Below are 17,224 nucleotides of genomic sequence, written 5' to 3'. Positions count from 1 at the left end.
TTGTGGGTAAGTAACTGAAAGAAAAATATAGTGTTATGTTTGGGAACATGAGGGATTCAATTGCAGAGACAGACTGAGATAAACTGAAGTACTTTAATACTAAAATAAAGAGAACTTACAGAATTACCTTGCACACGTACAACTTGACATAAAGGACTGGAAATAAAACGGGCATGAAAGTGGGTAAAGCAGAAGAACAGAAGAATCTAGCAGTGGATAATGAGAACCAGCGAGCTTATATAGTGAGACTGGGTTGGAAAATGGTAAGTGAACCAGAAAAGTCAGAGAATGTCGTGCAGCTGAGTATGAGCTTTACCTTTACAAAGGTAAAGCTGAACTATGACACAGAAACTTCTCACCAAGGAGACAGGATAAACACTGAACTTTCCAGGAAACAGAACACAACAATACACTATGAAACTAAACATAAAGAAATCAACTAATAAGGCACGAGCATAATTGTTTAATACAATGTATACCACTACTAAATTGTTTGTGTTTGGGTGGCACTACTTTATACAGCGTAAGGTTACTGTGTTTGTGTGTGACACTAAAATGAAGGCGGAGCCTCCCTGTGTCTCAGTTATGAATAACATATCGTCATGTAGCACGCGCGCACTGGAGCAGGGCAGAGTGGCTACCAGCTCAACAGAACATAATGTCTAATGTCTACTTTGTACTTACTGATGAGTCAGTACATCTGCAAAGATGTCTGTCAGAGGTGTCGACGCCAAAGGAGGGTTAGGGGGAATGTGTGTAGAGAACTGCTGCGGAAGACACAATAATAAACAATAAGGAAATGATGAAAACACATAAGACAAAATCAAAACCCATTTGGATTGTGATGCAGAGATGTGTTTGATTTAAAATAAACAGTCTGTCAGCTGATGAGTTTAAACATAATCAAGGATTTATTAAAGAAGAACATTGGGGTGGGTTGACCAGAATTATGTACATGCAACCCAAATTGATTTGTTTTATAACTGCTCTGTTCCGAAATTACTTCACTTGTCAGCTTAAGTTTTTTTTTCTTTTATCACTATAATTGTGGGTTTTGTGACTCTGGAATAATCATTGAAATGAAAAAAAAAAAACATCCGGGCAAATCCTCCCTGCGCTCTCTTGATAGTCTTAAGAGGGTTTAAAATTGGCTGCACTCACAAACATAGACTAATGGACTGCTTTGGTCAAAATTATTGAAATATGAGAATGAGAGCAGTTGTTTTGGAAATGCAGCCATTATTTAATGCGGTTCATGTGATCAAAGACAACAAGAGAGAATAAAACAGAAGTCACATGCTAATTTGTGAAAGATGTCTCCAATTAACATGTGTGTGTGTGTGTGTGTGTGTGTGTGTGTGTGTGTGTGTGTGTGTGTGTGTGTGTGTACGTGTTTATCTATTTATTAGTACTAATGTCATAATGAGCAAGGTCTAGTTCAAGCTGGAGCCATAAGCTTTGCTTTAAATACAGTACTTAGGGGAATGGTGGCCTAGTGGTTAGTGCAGGATGTTGGCATTCTGGAAAGGGAGCAATTTCCCTAGTTTGAATCCAACAGATTGCCATTATATCCCTGGGTGCTGCACTGTGGCAGTACACTGCTCCTTAACCCCTTAAGCACAGGGGGTTTCAAGGCAATTTTCGCCTGAAATTGCATGTATGATTTAAATCAAGTCATAAAGTGGAATTGTAAATGTTAACTTTTGTATTACACTAAGGCATTCAACAATATTTTTTCAGGTGGAACCATGATTACAAATGTCACCATGTCTGAATTATAGGTGACTAAAGAGATACAAAAAAAAAAATCCAAAATAAACACTGCAAAATATCATGAAAACCCCTTTGAAAATTTAAGAGAAGCCTCTGACTTCATAGATACACATCTTGACTATAACTGCAACAAATCTGGACTGAATCATTTGAACCATATTTGTTTCACAAAGGTTTTAGTGGGCAGAGTGTGAGGCGAACATGTGACTTTGGCTCAACCGTGCCAAAATTGGCCAAAATTGTGCCAAATGTGTGTGTGTCCCCCCATATCAGTCAACCTAATCAAATAAAAGTGCAGATTTCCTTTGTAACTCACCTTCATATGACAAAACCTATCATGAGATTTACCCTGTGTTTCATCAAAATGTACCGTTGTGCACAGCATAATATCAATAAAATGAATATAAAATGAGATGAATTGTAGAATCTTGTCTTCAAACAAAGGTATTTAATTGAAAACAAGAATTATCAATCGCAAACTGTCTTAAAATTTGCAAAAACGCAAATGTAGGTACAAATGGCTTAATTTCGTGGTCAGTGTTTTTTTTTGTGACCAAATATAACGTCACCGTGGTTGATCCATATCTAAGAATAGCTCAAAATACGCACTTGTCTGCTTGACCCGAACTCGGGCCGATCAGGTAAATAAAGTTAATGGATGGATAATAATAATAATAATAATAATAATAATAATAATAATAATAATAATAATAATAATAATAATAATAATAATAATAATACTTTTTCCTTTTTTTGATTTTTAGCAAAACATTTATTATACAATAATTTAATAAAAAAACATTGCAGAATCAGATCAAGGATACTAAAAAAATCAATAAATATTTACAATAACAGCTTGTTATTGTCAGGATTTGTCTTTGATGAACCCAGAACCACACACACAGGACTAAAGTTGAGGAGTTTTATTGACAGGTTTGATGGGATGGTGGGTGATGTAACCAGTAATCCAGGAATACACAGGTACAGGGGTGCAGATGAAGGCAGGAGCTGACAGCCTGGAGAGAGAGAGTCCAAACGAAGCTGGGAGGCATGGCACTGGGCTGAGCTTTCTCAGAGTGGCTAGTCAGGTTAGCAGTTCTCAGGAGACACCAGGACAAAAGGCAGAGCTTCACCAGGAACTAGCAGCATAAACAAAGTCTTTCAGAGAGACTGGCAGGACTGACCTTAAATGAGAAAGCAAATCAAATCCTCCAAAGCAAAAAACGAGGACTGGCATGGAGAAGGTGTAGAACGATGACGGACCGGCAAAGGAGTGACTGCAGAGTGAGGCTTAAGTAGGGAGGCTGGCAGGTGAAGTGAGTCTGGCTAATTAGTGGCTGGCAGGTGTGACTAACTGCAGTGGAAGGGGAAGGAGAAACTAAAAACAATAAATAAAGTCAAACCCTAACTAAAACTAAAACAAGGTGGAAAAAACGAAAACCAATGGCAACAAAAGCCGAATCGAAACTAAACCATGACATTACCCCCCCCTCAAGGCCGGTCTCCGAACAGCCTAACAAGCTAAACAACAACCAACCCAGGGTGGGTGGAGGGTGGTACGGATGGCGGGCTAGAGTCAAACCAAACTGATCTAAGCCGGGTGGGTGGAGGGTGGTACGGATGGTGGGCCAAAATCAAACAAAAAACTACCCACTCAGGGTGATCCGAAACAAAGGAAAAACAAAAGCAGACTAAAAGGGGTTTCTAACAACCCCAGGTAGGCAAAACAAAGAACGTCTAGCAGATGCTGAAAGGCAAAAAAACAGGGCGTCTAACCGATGCTGAAAGGCAAAAATCGCCACCAGGCAAGACAGGCGAACATTGCCACAAGGAAAAACGGGCAAGGCCAGACGTACTAACGCCAGAGGGAAGGAGTAGGCGCGCTAATGCCAAAGGGTAAGACCAGACATGCTAACGCCAGAGGGAAGAACGGGCTTACCTAACGCCAAAGGGAAGGAACGGGCGTACCTAACGCCAAAGGGACGGAATGGGCGTACTTAATGCCAAAGGGAAGGAACGGGCGTACTTACACGCCTAGGAACAAGAACGGAGGGCATACTTACACGCCGGGGAACCGAGAACAGAGGGCGTCCTAACACGCCGGGGAAACGAGAACAGAGGGCGTCCTAACATGCCGGGGAGCCGAGAACAGAGGGCGTCCTAACACGCCGGGGAACCGAGAACAGAGGGCGTCCTAACACGCCAGGGAACTGAAAACAGAGGGCGTCCTAAAACGCCGGGAAACCGAGAAGTCTAAATACTAGAAGCCAGAGGAACAAGGAGGCCAAAAACAAACTAAGGAAGCTCGAACTAGCCAAAGCTAAGGAGCATGAAACAGCTCAGGACCAGGGGTCAGAAATCTAAACGAGCGCTAAGACCTAAGGAGCGCTGGAAACTAAGAGCGCAGGACAAAAATAAAGAATCAAACCAAGAACTAGAAAATAAAGGCAAAACTAGAGCAGGGATAACACCACAAAAGAAAAACTAAAGCTAACCATTAAATCAAAACACTAAAGCAGAAAAGGAAACTAAAGCTAAACTACAAATAAAAACAAAACAAGAAAAACTAGGACTTGAACAAGTACACTAACGTGACAACCAGAGAGCTAAAGCTAAAATGACAAGCCTGAGCATACCTAGAAAACTAAGGCAAAATCTAGAATCCTAAAACAGAGCAGGGAAAACAAAAGCAAACAAAGACTAAGAACTCTAAGAAAACGAAGAACCCCCTAACTAATTCCAAACTGAGGAATACTAAATAATTCTAAACTAAGGCCGAGCTTAAAAAAAATAAACAGAAGGCACTGGCCTTAAGGGTGCAGGCAAAAACGGCTACTAAGCAAAAAGAAAAGTCTTCGTGGAGGTCGTCCTGGACGAGGCAGGCGGCGGAGCAGCATCGGCCAACTAAACCCACGAGGAGGGCGGCCCCGACGAGGCAAAGTCAAGCGACCTGGAGACCGCGGTCGGCGGCTCCGGCCGAACAGAAAAGTCAAAAGCGGGCGCCGTGGTGGACGGCCCCGTCGAGGCAAAGACGAGCGGCCCGAAGTCCGCAGTCTGCGGCTCCAGCCGAGCAGGAAAGTCAGAGGCGGGCGCCGTGGTGGACGGCCCCGACGAGGCAAAGTCAAGCGGCCCGGAGACCGCGGTCGGCGGCTCCGGCCGAACAGCAAAGTCAAAAGCGGGCGCCATGGTGGAAGGCCCCGAAAAAGGCAAAGACGAGCGGCCTGGAGTCCGCAGTCTGCGGCTCCGGCCGAATAGGAAAGTCTGGCGCGGGCGTCGTGGAGGGCCCACAGAGCCTGCTCTTATACAGGTCAGGTGACATGGGGCTGGGATTATATCAATAGATGAAACAGCAGATTAACACAAGTGGGCTTCCTTTTTGGTTATATAATAAAATAACTTTACCATGATATTATTATAATAGAATCAAATGCACCTATACTCATAATTTGGCTAATTAGGATATGAAGAATTATATTAACTTTTCAAGTTTGACCAGGTTTAACTCAACAATCACACTCTAACACATGCCATTTTAAGGCTATTCATTTAATACATATATGATCTTAATATTTATTTAGTTCTCTCAAATCTTTAAACCGCAGTGATATAAAATACTGTAGGACATACTCCATTGCCATGTACAACAAAAATGGGCTTCATGTTCCCTAACAGCAACATTTCTGAATCCCTTTTGGATGTGGGAAGGCTGCTGCCTTTTGGAAACAGACATCCTCCTCATGGATCCTCCATGGTACTGTTTTATAGATGTGAATGTACATCATCCTTTTCCTTCACATAGAGCTCCAAGTCTGTTGTGGTTCTCTTACACTTTTCCATTATAAGGATTTTAATCCATAATGAAAGCCCAATTGTACCGAGACTGAGCCGCAGAGAACTTCAGTCCTGCTTAGCGCCTTATGGACATCAGAATTATCTGAGTAAAACAAGCGATGTGAAAATTCATACAACAATCTTGACAAGGGCCCTCATAGGTTCTGTCTACTCTTGTCTGGAAATTTTGTAAAACAGATTTATTTTTTTTTTGCTATGTTTGGACCTCTCCTGTGATTACAGTGGAGGAATCATGAAGAGTTCTTTCCTATGTTTTTGCAACCTTTTGGCTCTTGCTACTTTCTTAATCTTTCCACTGAAATCACAAAGAAGATTGCAGTAAATGAATGGCAATGTTAACAGGTCTAGCAGATGGAAGCAATTTGCATCTACTTTTGTGTGAGGTTACAGTCCTTCGGCCACAAAGTGATCAAAAAAGTTGAGAATGTATCCTTTTTTTACTATAGTTTTAATCAACTCTTGACATTCTGACAAGACGTTCTTCAGATTTAATAAACAACTTACTGGAGGAATCACGCTGGAGTGATCTTTCTATATTGATGCTTGATCAAGTCATACTGTACATAAATACTTCAGTAACTTATAACACCACAATGAAAAGGGATCTGTGGTCAATCTCACATTGTGCACAACATGATTCTTTTTCTTTCCTGCACCATGATTACTACCAGTTTCAGCAGAAAATATTTTCCCAACAGGCTGTCTGACGCAGTTATAGTGAAAATCCCAAATTATTTGTTATAGCTATAATTTACATAAGTGTACATGAATGAGGGCAGGCTTTCCCCTGAATGCATTCATAATACTTTATTTAAATGTAGAGTGTTAGCATTGTGAGAAGCTGTTTGCTGCATAGTGCTATTTTAGAAGCCAAACTGCCTTTTTGGTTCCAGAATTTGGACATGCAAACTGAAGTTCAAACACATTAAGCACCCACAAGTACTTTTGCAAATGTGCTCTGGAGAATTTCAAAAAATGTTTCCAATTTAATTTTTTAAAGAAAAAAAAACATTAGTTGTGTGTGTGTGTGTGTGTGTGTGTGTGTGTGTGTGTGTGTGTGTGTGCTTTCGTTTATCTATCCTGGTGGGGACATTGGCATGAATACACACCAACACCATGGGGACCAAAAACACCATGGGGACCAAAACCATGGTCCCCACGGTGCGAACCACTCCAGTGAATAGAAAATGACTTTCTAATATGGCTGGTGAAGTTTCCTGAGAAGTCCCCAGCAGGCTGTTTTTTGTGACTTTGTGTTTGCTCTATAGCAACCCCAGAGGTCAACCCTGGTATAGCAGTGTGTACACAAAGTCCCCAGCAGGCTCATTTTCTGAAATTGTGTGTGTGCTCTAGAGCGCTACCAAAGGCCAAACCTGGTATTACAGTGTGTGAACTAAGTCCCCACCAGTACTGTTTTTTTCATACAGGCCCCACCAGCACTTTTTATGCGACTGAATGCCATTTTTGTCATTAGAATGTGTTTATTATCCTCTTATACACTTTTTGTTACCTGATTATTACATTTTGGGTCTCATATCTCATGAGAATTTAATAGAGTTCACATTGTTTTTTATTTGTTGAATTTTGTATGCTCAATACAGTTCTCTTTTCTTTGTGCAGAGTTTGTGAGGTATTGGGTGGTGGGTTTAGCCCCTAAAAGTTTAACATTTGTGCATTTAGATAATTATAGATCTTGTGGTTATCTTAATTTAATCATTTTGTGCTGTTTTTCAGCTGTGAAACGCAGTTGTGAAACAGTGAACGCACCAACAGTCAGCGCTGACTTGTTCAGTGAACTTACGATCACTTGCCTACTGTACACAGAGAGAACTGCCACTCAGGGCAAAGGACTTGATTCAAGTTTTGTAACTGTAGCCTACTGCTAAAATTAGTGCTGTGTCAACTTGCCAACATCCATGTAACGTGTTCAGTGAGTGTACAGAGCTGAGGACTCCCGTGCAATACATGTATACCACTCAAAGTAGCACTGTGTCTCCCGCCAGTGACCATATACTATGGTCCATGAATGCACCGTCCTTCAGTACTCACGGTGAGCTTGTTAAAGAGTGAATGTGAACCTCAATCAGGGCTGAATCATGAAATGAATGACGCAACATTTTGCTGTTTACCAGTTCAGGGAGTTAGAGAATTATGCACTATGCAGTCAGGGCTCCTGCTAAGCACTGAATGAGCCGGTGAATGCAGTTTTTGAATGAATCTTTTTAATGAACGGATTCTAGTGATTCAGTACAGTCAAAAGAACTGTTGAATGGGATAAACACTTCTTTTGACTGTACTAGTAAGCACTAGTGAAGTGGTTCAGAAGAAATTACTCAGTTGTGGCAGAAACATAACTATGACCTGTTCAACTGTGTTAAAAGTAAACATATATGCGAGTACTCTCATGTATAAATGTAGGTTGCCAGACTCTGCAAAAAGCATCATTTTTTGCAACACACTTAAATACATCAGCTACATCCACATACTAAGCTACTCAAATTATGTTTCACTGTACTGTAACCAAGTATCAATTTGTCCCTCTTTCAATAACAAGAAACAAAGATGAAATCAGATTCAAATGTAATCAGCAGGAATTTATTCTGGGTCTGGCAGTAATGGCCTACCTAAGGCCAATAAAATAAAATATTTTATGGACTGGAACATACCTTCCCTTTAAATCAGTGTCTGTTTGTTTAACTCAAAATATGTTATTTCATTGTAGTGACACAAGCACTAAAAAAAATAAAAAATAAAATAATAAAATAGACTTATTCCAGCAACACAAATAGATGCCAACAATATAAATGAAATATAACAACTCAAAATCTTGTGTAATGTCTGTTTTCAATCAGTCTCTTTTCAGTGTTTATCAAAAGTAAATCAATCCTTTTGATGAACAGTCAATCCTCATCACAAATTGTGGTTTTAATCTAAGGGTATGAGTTAGATTGTGAGTTGACAGTGTATGAGCATATCTGCAATTCAGTTGTTAAAAGTTTTCATTCTGTATGATAAAAAACTAACATATTTTTTTAGCTTTTTTCTGATATTGTACATTAGGCTTCTTTATGTAGTGTTGTCGGTTGTGCATTCTTTTAATGGGGTTTTCATGAGCCCTTTTTGGTTTTTAAGGAGTTTTTTTTTGAATAGTCAGAGCCGCAATTTGGTATTTCTTAGTCCAGGAGAATTAAATAAAGTGCCAGTAAAGGAAACAAAATTTGCATACCCCCCAAAAAATACTATAGAGCTCGATAGAAAGAAAATGTTTTCCTGTCCTGGGACACAGCGGTCTCTGCCTGGCTCTGGTCCACCCACACTAGCAGGAAAACAGTGTAAGAAGTGGTGACTTGATGTGAAAGATGACTAGTAGAGACTGGCTACAGCTTGGCCATGTCTTCTCCCCTCTCAGCATTATTCTAGTGCTAACCCATGAACTTTCCTGCTCTGAGGTCGCTGCTCTGCAGACGTAAAGCAGAGCTTACTGTTGTGACTCTTAAAGAGTGTGGCTTTTGACACTGAATAACAGACTTGCTAGATAACCACTGGGTTCCAGTACCAGCACAGCAGCCAGAGATCACTGTAGTGGAAAACGGCTAGCATTTATCTTTTATCAGTATGTCATTGTCAGTGTTAGCGGCTAACAGCTAGCAGCTAACAGCTAACATCAGCACTTTTCTGTTAACAAATTAAGCATCCTTACACAGTCAGAGAACGTAGGCCCCTCTGTCATGCTCACACAGTATTATCAAAGCTAATTTAGCTGTCTCCAAACTCTTTTCACTGTCTTCCTGAGTTCTAAGCTTATCAATTGCTGTTGTTTCTGATTATCACAGTGTTGACGGACAGCACGGTTCATTGCAGTTGATTTGCAGATACATTTTCAATAATTATTTAATTATTTCCACAGTGCTATAAGGTTTGGGTTAGGTTATGATTAGGTTATCAGCTGTAATGGAACAACCCACTAGTGTTCTGCACAAATACTACTGCATAGGGAACAATAAGTGGACTTTTTCCTGTTTAATTTTAAAATGGGCAATCTCTATACTTGCTGTAGCTGTAGCCTACACATATGCATAACTGAAGCCATTTTGTATGTGTTAGAGCAGCAATGCAGCAGCACGACAGAGACAAGATGTGAGGTCTTAAATTTGTTAAAACTTTTAATCTAAAGGTATGAGTTAGATTGTGAGTTGACAGTGTATGAGCATATCTGCAATTCAGTTGTTAAAAGTCTTCATTCTGTATGATAAAAACTGTAACATATTTTTTTAGCTTTTGTAATAGGTAAGTCAAATGCTGATATTGTACATTAGGTTTCTTTATGTAGTGTTGTCTGTTGTGCATTCTTTTAATGGGGTTTTCATGAGCCCTTTTTGGTTTTTAAGGAGTTTTTTTGAATACTCAGAGCAGCAATTTGGTATTTCTTAGTCCAGGAGAATTAAATACAGTGCCAGCAAAGGAAACAAAATTTGCATACCCCCCAAAAAATACTATAGAGCTCGATAGAAAGAAAATGTTTTCCTGTCCTGGGACACAGCGGTCTCTGCCTGGCTCTGGTCCACCCACACTAGCAGGAAAACAGTGTAAGAAGTGGTGACTTGATGTGAAAGATGGCTAGTAGAGACTGGCTACAGCTTGGCCATGTCTTCTCCCCTCTCAGCATTATTCTAGTGCTAACCCATGAACTTTCCTGCTCTGAGGTCGCTGCTCTGCAGACGTAAAGCAGAGCTTACTGTTGTGACTCTTAAAGAGTGTGGCTATTGACACTGAATAACAGACTTGCTAGATAACCACTGGGTTCCAGTACCAGCACAGCAGCAAGAGATCCCTGTAGTGGAAAACGGCTAGCATTTATCTTTTATCAGTATGTCATTGTCAGTGTTAGCGGCTAACAGCTAGCAGCTAACAGCTAACATCAGCACTTTTCTGTTAACAAATTAAACATCCTTACACAGTCAGAGAACGTAGGCCCCTCTGTCATGCTCACACAGTATTATCAAAGCTAATTTAGCTGTCTCCAAACTCTTTTCACTGTCTTCCTGAGTTTTAAGCTTATCAATTGCTGTTGTTTCTGATTATCACAGTGTTGACGGACAGCACGGTTCATTGCAGTTGATTTGCAGATACATTTTCAATAATTATTTAATTATTTCCACAGTGCTATAAGGTTTGGGTTAGGTTATGATTAGGTTATCAGCTGTAATGGAACAACCCACTAGTGTTCTGCACAAATACTACTGCATAGGGAACAATAAGTGGACTTTTTCCTGTTTAATTTTAAAATGGGCAATCTCTATACTTGCTGTAGCTGTAGCCTACACATATGCATAACTGAAGCCATTTTGTATGTGTTAGAGCAGCAATGCAGCAGCACGACAGAGACAAGATGTGAGGTCTTAAATTTGTTAAAACTTTTAATCTAAAGGTATGAGTTAGATTGTGAGTTGACAGTGTATGAGCATATCTGCAATTCAGTTGTTAAAAGTCTTCATTCTGTATGATAAAAACTGTAACATATTTTTTTAGCTTTGGTAATAGGTAAGTCAAATGCTGATATTGTACATTAGGCTTCTTTATGTAGTGTTGTCTGTTGTGCATTCTTTTAATTGGGTTTTCATGAGCCCTTTTTGGTTTTTAAGGAGTTTTTTTGAATACTCAGAGCCCCCAAGAGCCTGTGCCCCTCATAGTGCTCTTTTTAAAGCGCTGCATTTAAACCCAACCCTAACTAACATTCTTCAGGCCTTCCTCCAAACATATGCCCGAGGTTGTCAGCAGTATTGTCTGAGGGTTATTCATTTTTGTCACTATTACCACTAAAAACAAACAAACAAATGAACAAAAAGCTTCACATTATATACTGGGCCTCCAAAGTGCTCTCTGAAACTAGGCCAGGAATGGCTTGTGTCCATGAAATGGGAAAATACTTTTAATTATAGGTTACTATTAATTTAGTCAACAACTTGAGGATACTAGGTATTTGATATATTCAATCTACTGAATATATCAAATATCTAGTACAGCCAAAGTAGTAATTACACTGCATCTAGATTATTTAGGTCAATAAAAAGTAAAGGTTTAGAAAGTACAGTATTTCCCTCTGAAATGTAGTGGATTGTAAGTTTAAAGTTGCATAAAATAGAAATACTAGTAAAGTGGGCTAAAGTACTTAGTTAGTGTCCACCACTAGTATAGTGAAACTTTGGTTAAGGAGAGAGACTTTAATGTTAATAATTTTCTAGTTTGCAGTTTAGTGTTAAATATAAAACATTAGTTATTTGCAGCACTAGTCTGTAAAGCTCCCCTGTGAGCTGAGAAGTGGAGAAATATTGTGTGGTCCTCTGCCGAGCCTCAGTTAATGGCCCATCAGCTTCAAAGGGGCCGCCCTCTGCAGAGCAACGCCCTGCCAGCTGCAGCTCTGCAGGTGCATGGTGCGCCCCTCCCCCCCTCCCGCTCCCGCCCCCCTCCCTCCCTCCCGCTCTCCCCTCCACACGGCGCGACGGGACCGCAGCAGCAGCAGAGAGTTACAGGAGTTTTAAGAAGCGGGAGCTGTCCGACTCGACACCAGCAGCTGGTAAGTTTTAAATTCTCTTATTTTTGATTTAATCTGGCATGATTTTTGAACGATAGGTTACGATTAACAGTGATATTACTCGATAAGTTATGATAAACAGTGATATTTCTCTTAACAGAGTAGTTAGCATAAGCCAGTTAGCGTTAGCTAACCCTGCTAACGCTAGTGTGTTAGCAGGGTTAGCTAACCCTGCTAACACACTGGTGTTGCAGGCTGGTGTTGCTGTCGGCTAATACGGTAAACTACAGGTATTTTATCGGACTGTACCTCTTAAATATAGCCTCCTTTCCTAAGGCCTCTGTTTACAAGCAACAACCTAATTTCCAATGTAATTATTCATGTAATTATTTTTTTGGGACTTGCTTCAGTTTGCACCATTTATTCAGGGCTGTAACGTTACAGTGCGACAGTTTTGACTGCATATGCTATTAAAAATTATTCTATGCAAACTAAAATGGGAGTTTTGCAGCGAGCTCTGTCTCTCTCCTCTGCTCTGTCTGTGGAAGGTGAGGCTGAGCTCCACACATACAACAGGCCGACAGGATGAAACAGACTTTAGGTTTCACGTTATCAAGTCGAGTAGAGCTCCTTGCTGTCATTGGCAACAAAATCTGTCATTGAGATGAAGTTTTTCAAACAATACAGAGCTTATTATACTGATAATGAACTGTTATGAACAGACTCAAAGCAGACATTTACTGTATGTAGCAATTGAGTCTAATTAGCTAAATATATTAAAATAAGTTTTTTTATGAGGCTGACTGCAGCCTGCACCTCCTCTAAAAGCAGCAGTGAGTCTGAGCAGCAGCAAGAGAGGATGCATTTTACCACAGAGCTGTTAACCAGTTTAAAAACCTGTAGCTTTTTTAAACAGTAGTTTGTGTTTGTTATGCTTACTCATGTAAAATTTTAGCAGTGGCATTATCAGCTGCAGCACTGTGCCACTTTTGAAAGCATATAGAGTAAACACTAAAAGATCACACAGGACAAATTATTCTTCAAAAGTCTTGTGCTGTTCCCAAGTGTTGATTCTGTTATGTTATATGTTATATATAAGTTTCTCCTTGTCTCATCTCCTTGCCTCCTTTCCTCTTCCACTCTTTCATCTAGATAGGAGCTTTGAACCACCAAAAGTCTCAGCAGCTCAAGGTGGATTTACCCCCAGAGGAGACGACCACTACCACCATTAACATAAACCAGCTGATAGACATGGACCTGCTCATTTCGAAGAATAAGAAGCGTGAGGTGAGCCTGCAAATATTCCAATACCTACAAGTCATATTTTAAATAGCAATTTAATACTCTTTAAACAGTAATATAACAAAAACACAAATGCTATTATCCAACAAATGTAGGCTATTATATTTATTAAAAATATTCAGCAGAATGAACTCGTCACAAACTTTACGACCTTAGTTAGCATACAACAATAAAATATAACAAATAGCCTTGTTTTATTCAAGGTTTAAAAGAATGAATCTGAAGATTTTTTTGAAATGCTCCTATTATGCAGTAGTTCCCTCTGTCCTTGCACCACCACTGCAGCTTTAATGTGAGCGGATGGATCTTCTGTTTAAGCTAATTACATCTCAGAAAACTACAATTTCTTTGCACAAACAACTTCAGATGGCTATTCAAAGTTACACTGATGGGTTTGTTTACTTCAAAGAAGCAGACATGCTTATTAAAAGTAGCAATCACGTTTCAGTCACATGGCTGACCACTGTATTCAAAGTCATCTTCCATATCATATAAATATTCAGCCATTATTGAGAAAATACTTACCAGTATGCTACAAAAACATTGTGCCTCTGAGTTTATATTACATGGTTGAATTAAGGTACAGGAGCGCTTCAGATTAACTGTAAATGCACTGAGCTTTAGACTAACTGTAAATGCACTGAGTTTCAGATTAACTGTAAATGCACTGAGCTTCAGACTAACTGTAAATACACTGAGCTTCAGACTAACTGTAAATACACTGAGCTTCAGACTAACTGTAAATACACTGAGTTTCAGACTATCTGTAAATGCACTGAGCTTTAGACTAACTGTAAATGCACTCTTCTTCAGATTAACTGTAAATGCACTGAGCTTCAGACTAACTGTAAATGCACTGAGTTTCAGATTAACTGTAAATGCACTGAGCTTCAGACTAACTGTAAATGCACTGAGCTTTAGACTAACTGTAAATGCACTGAGTTTCAGATTAACTGTAAATACACTGAGCTTCAGACTATCTGTAAATGCACTGAGCTTCAGACTATCTGTAAATGCACTGAGCTTTAGACTAACTGTAAATGCACTCTTCTTCAGATTAACTGTAAATGCACTGAGCTTCAGACTAACTGTAAATGCACTGAGTTTCAGATTAACTGTAAATGCACTGAGCTTTAGACTATCTGTAAATGCACTGAGCTTCAGACTAACTGTAAATGCACTGAGTTTCAGATTAACTGTAAATGCACTGAGCTTCAGATCAACTGCAAATGCACTGAGCTTCAGACTAATTGTAAATGCACTGAGCTTTAGACTAACTGTAAATGCACTCTTCTTCAGATTAACTGTAAATGCACTGAGCTTCAGACTAACTTGTTTGATGTAAACAAACCCATCAGTGTAAGTCTGAATAACCATCTGAAGTTTTCTGTGAAAAAAATTGCAGTTTTTTGAGATGTAAATAGCCTAAACAGCCATGAAATGAAGAGGCACTTCATTCTAAAAATAATATACGGTAGCCATGTAGTAAACAGCTTTCAGCTGCAGGTCAGTGCGTCTTTCTTGGACCAGGTAGCTTAATCACAGTGCTGTTTCATCGCACTTTCCTGCTGTGTCAAATGTGTGGTCAGATTGATAGATCGTTTGGTAAAAGCTTTAGTCCTACCTGCCATCTCACAAATACTGCAGAACGTTTTGTCTATTCCGTCTACACTTTCATGACTTAACCATTTTAATTTCTCCTGCCATTCTGGTTTAAAACATTGTGTTTGGATAGGCTGCTGTCCCATTCTCTGTTTATTGAGGAGCAGAAGAGCTTGACGTTTTTATGTGGTGTTACTGGCCTCAACGGCCGTTGATATTTTCATTGGCCTGTCAATTACATTTGATGGCCAAAATATTATGGCTGACCTAAAGTCTGAGCATGAGACATTTTTCAGGCATGTCAGGACTGACTGGTATTTTGCATGTGCTGACCTCATTTGCAGGGCCAAACCCTCCCTGAAAAGTTAAAAGATCAGGAGGATGGAGAGGAGACAGACGAGCCAGAGGAGGTAAGTGCAGGGGATGTTGCACATAAAGAGTGATGCCACAGATGCAAGCAGGTTAGAATTAGCAGGTTAAAAGCAGGTTACTCAAATTGGGGGAGAGAGAAAGAGAGAGAAAACGTATATGGTTGTGAACACTAATCAGGGCTGTACGCTTACTTTTTTAGGTTGTACTGCTGGAGCTAGCACGTTAAAAAATGTAGTAGCGCACCCGGTTGGATAGTTAAACATGTTTTATTAGTGAAATTCATTTGATATTGATCAGAAATTATGTGAATGCTTATGTTCATGTGATATTTCAGATTTTCTTTTTTAATTCATTTGCAAAAAAAATCTAAAATTCTGGGTTTGGGTTGTCCTCGCGAGGTACTGAGTGGTGATTCCTGAGGAAACTTTTTTTTTTTTTACTTTGACACAAAGCTTCAACATAAGAAATACTAAAAAATTGAGGGTCTGAATACTTTCATGACCCACTGTATATATTAGACTTTTTGGTTGTTACACAGCTGGTTCTCCGTTTCTTACCTATTATACTTTATTTTCTTTGTAACAGTGAAAGCTCAATTTTTATTAATAGTTGTTATTGTATTTATAAGCTGTAGATCTATTTTAACACAAAGTAAAAATGGATTATTCTGTAATTGGAAATTGTATTTGAGACTATGTTTTGGTAACTCTTTCAGGAAATGGACCAGTGCCCTTCAGACCCAGATGTTCCTCCACTGAAGAGAACTGAGAGTGTCTTTGTAAGTTTGCAGACAAACCAGTGTGTATTTTGAAATCAGTTGTGATGACAAAATTACGAACTATATATTGTTGATGGGAAAGGCGTAATTGGAAAATTTAAGTGGGAAGTATTTAAACTTACTAATTGAGTCCCATCTGACTTTAACTTTTCTAGCTTACAAAGAAAATGCTTGGGATCTCTGAATATAATCAATGACAAGCAGTGAAAAAAGTGAGGATGAGTATGTGCCTAGTTCTACACCAGAATCAGAAGTATCTGAGAAAGAACTCAAACTGCTCAAGTCTCCAACAAACTACAGTTCATCAAACTCGGATGTTCGACGCTTGAACAAAGGTCGTGTGAAGCCTGTGAAATGCAGACAGAGCACATCTTCCTCTTTCCAATCCATGGCAGATTGTGAGTTATCCGAATCCTCCAGTGACACGGATGTAAAAGTCTTGAGGCTAAAAAAGAAAAAAAATGGTGGTCGAGTCTACGATAAGAGGCAGTACTGTCTGTACTGTTGTAAACCATATGCCAAAATTGCACGGCACTTGGATAAGAAACACAGCAACTTGGATGAGGTAGCACGAGCATTCAGTTATCCAAAAGGATCAGTGGAGAGAAAGCTGCAGATAACTCTAATTCGAAATAAAGGCAATCGTCGCCACAACTTTGAGGTCCTGGAGGAGGGTAAAGGGGTGATGGTTCCCTCTCAACAAAGCACTGAACCAGTGAATGCAAAAGACTATTTGCACTGCACATACTGTGAGGCATTACTCAAAAGGAAAGTGTTGTGGCGGCACATGAAAAAATGCAAATTGGCAAAGAAAAGCATGAAGCCAGGCAGAACCAGAGTGCAGTCACTTTGTGCTGCTGGACAGCCTGTCCCAAAGGAGATCAATGACAAAGTCTGGTGCCTAGTAAATGGCATGAATCAAGACAACATAACAGACACAATTCGGCAAGAAAAATATATTCTGAAGTTAGGAGAACACTTCTATAACAAAAAAAGGGACAGACAAAAGCCAA

The 17,224-nt window shown here is 39.6% G+C and overlaps 2 long non-coding RNA genes across 2 annotated transcripts; both read left to right on the top strand.

Annotated features, from left to right (window-relative positions):
* Positions 1-12,163: 12,163 nt before the first annotated feature.
* LOC118558235 lies at positions 12,164-15,427 on the top strand. The gene is made up of 3 exons (XR_004928249.1): positions 12,164-12,199; positions 13,310-13,444; positions 15,406-15,427. It is a non-coding gene; the product is annotated as an uncharacterized LOC118558235 (long non-coding RNA).
* Position 15,428: 1 nt separating this feature from the next.
* Positions 15,429-16,673, top strand: LOC118558236. The gene is made up of 3 exons (XR_004928250.1): positions 15,429-15,471; positions 16,149-16,211; positions 16,367-16,673. It is a non-coding gene; the product is annotated as an uncharacterized LOC118558236 (long non-coding RNA).
* The last annotated feature ends 551 nt before the right edge of the window (positions 16,674-17,224 follow it).

This window comes from Fundulus heteroclitus, unplaced genomic scaffold (genome assembly GCF_011125445.2).
Source record: "Fundulus heteroclitus isolate FHET01 unplaced genomic scaffold, MU-UCD_Fhet_4.1 scaffold_112, whole genome shotgun sequence".
In the NCBI taxonomy this organism is placed as follows: domain Eukaryota; kingdom Metazoa; phylum Chordata; class Actinopteri; order Cyprinodontiformes; family Fundulidae; genus Fundulus; species Fundulus heteroclitus.
Note: the sequence above shows the minus strand (reverse complement) of the source record. Positions and strands in the feature narration are given on the sequence as shown.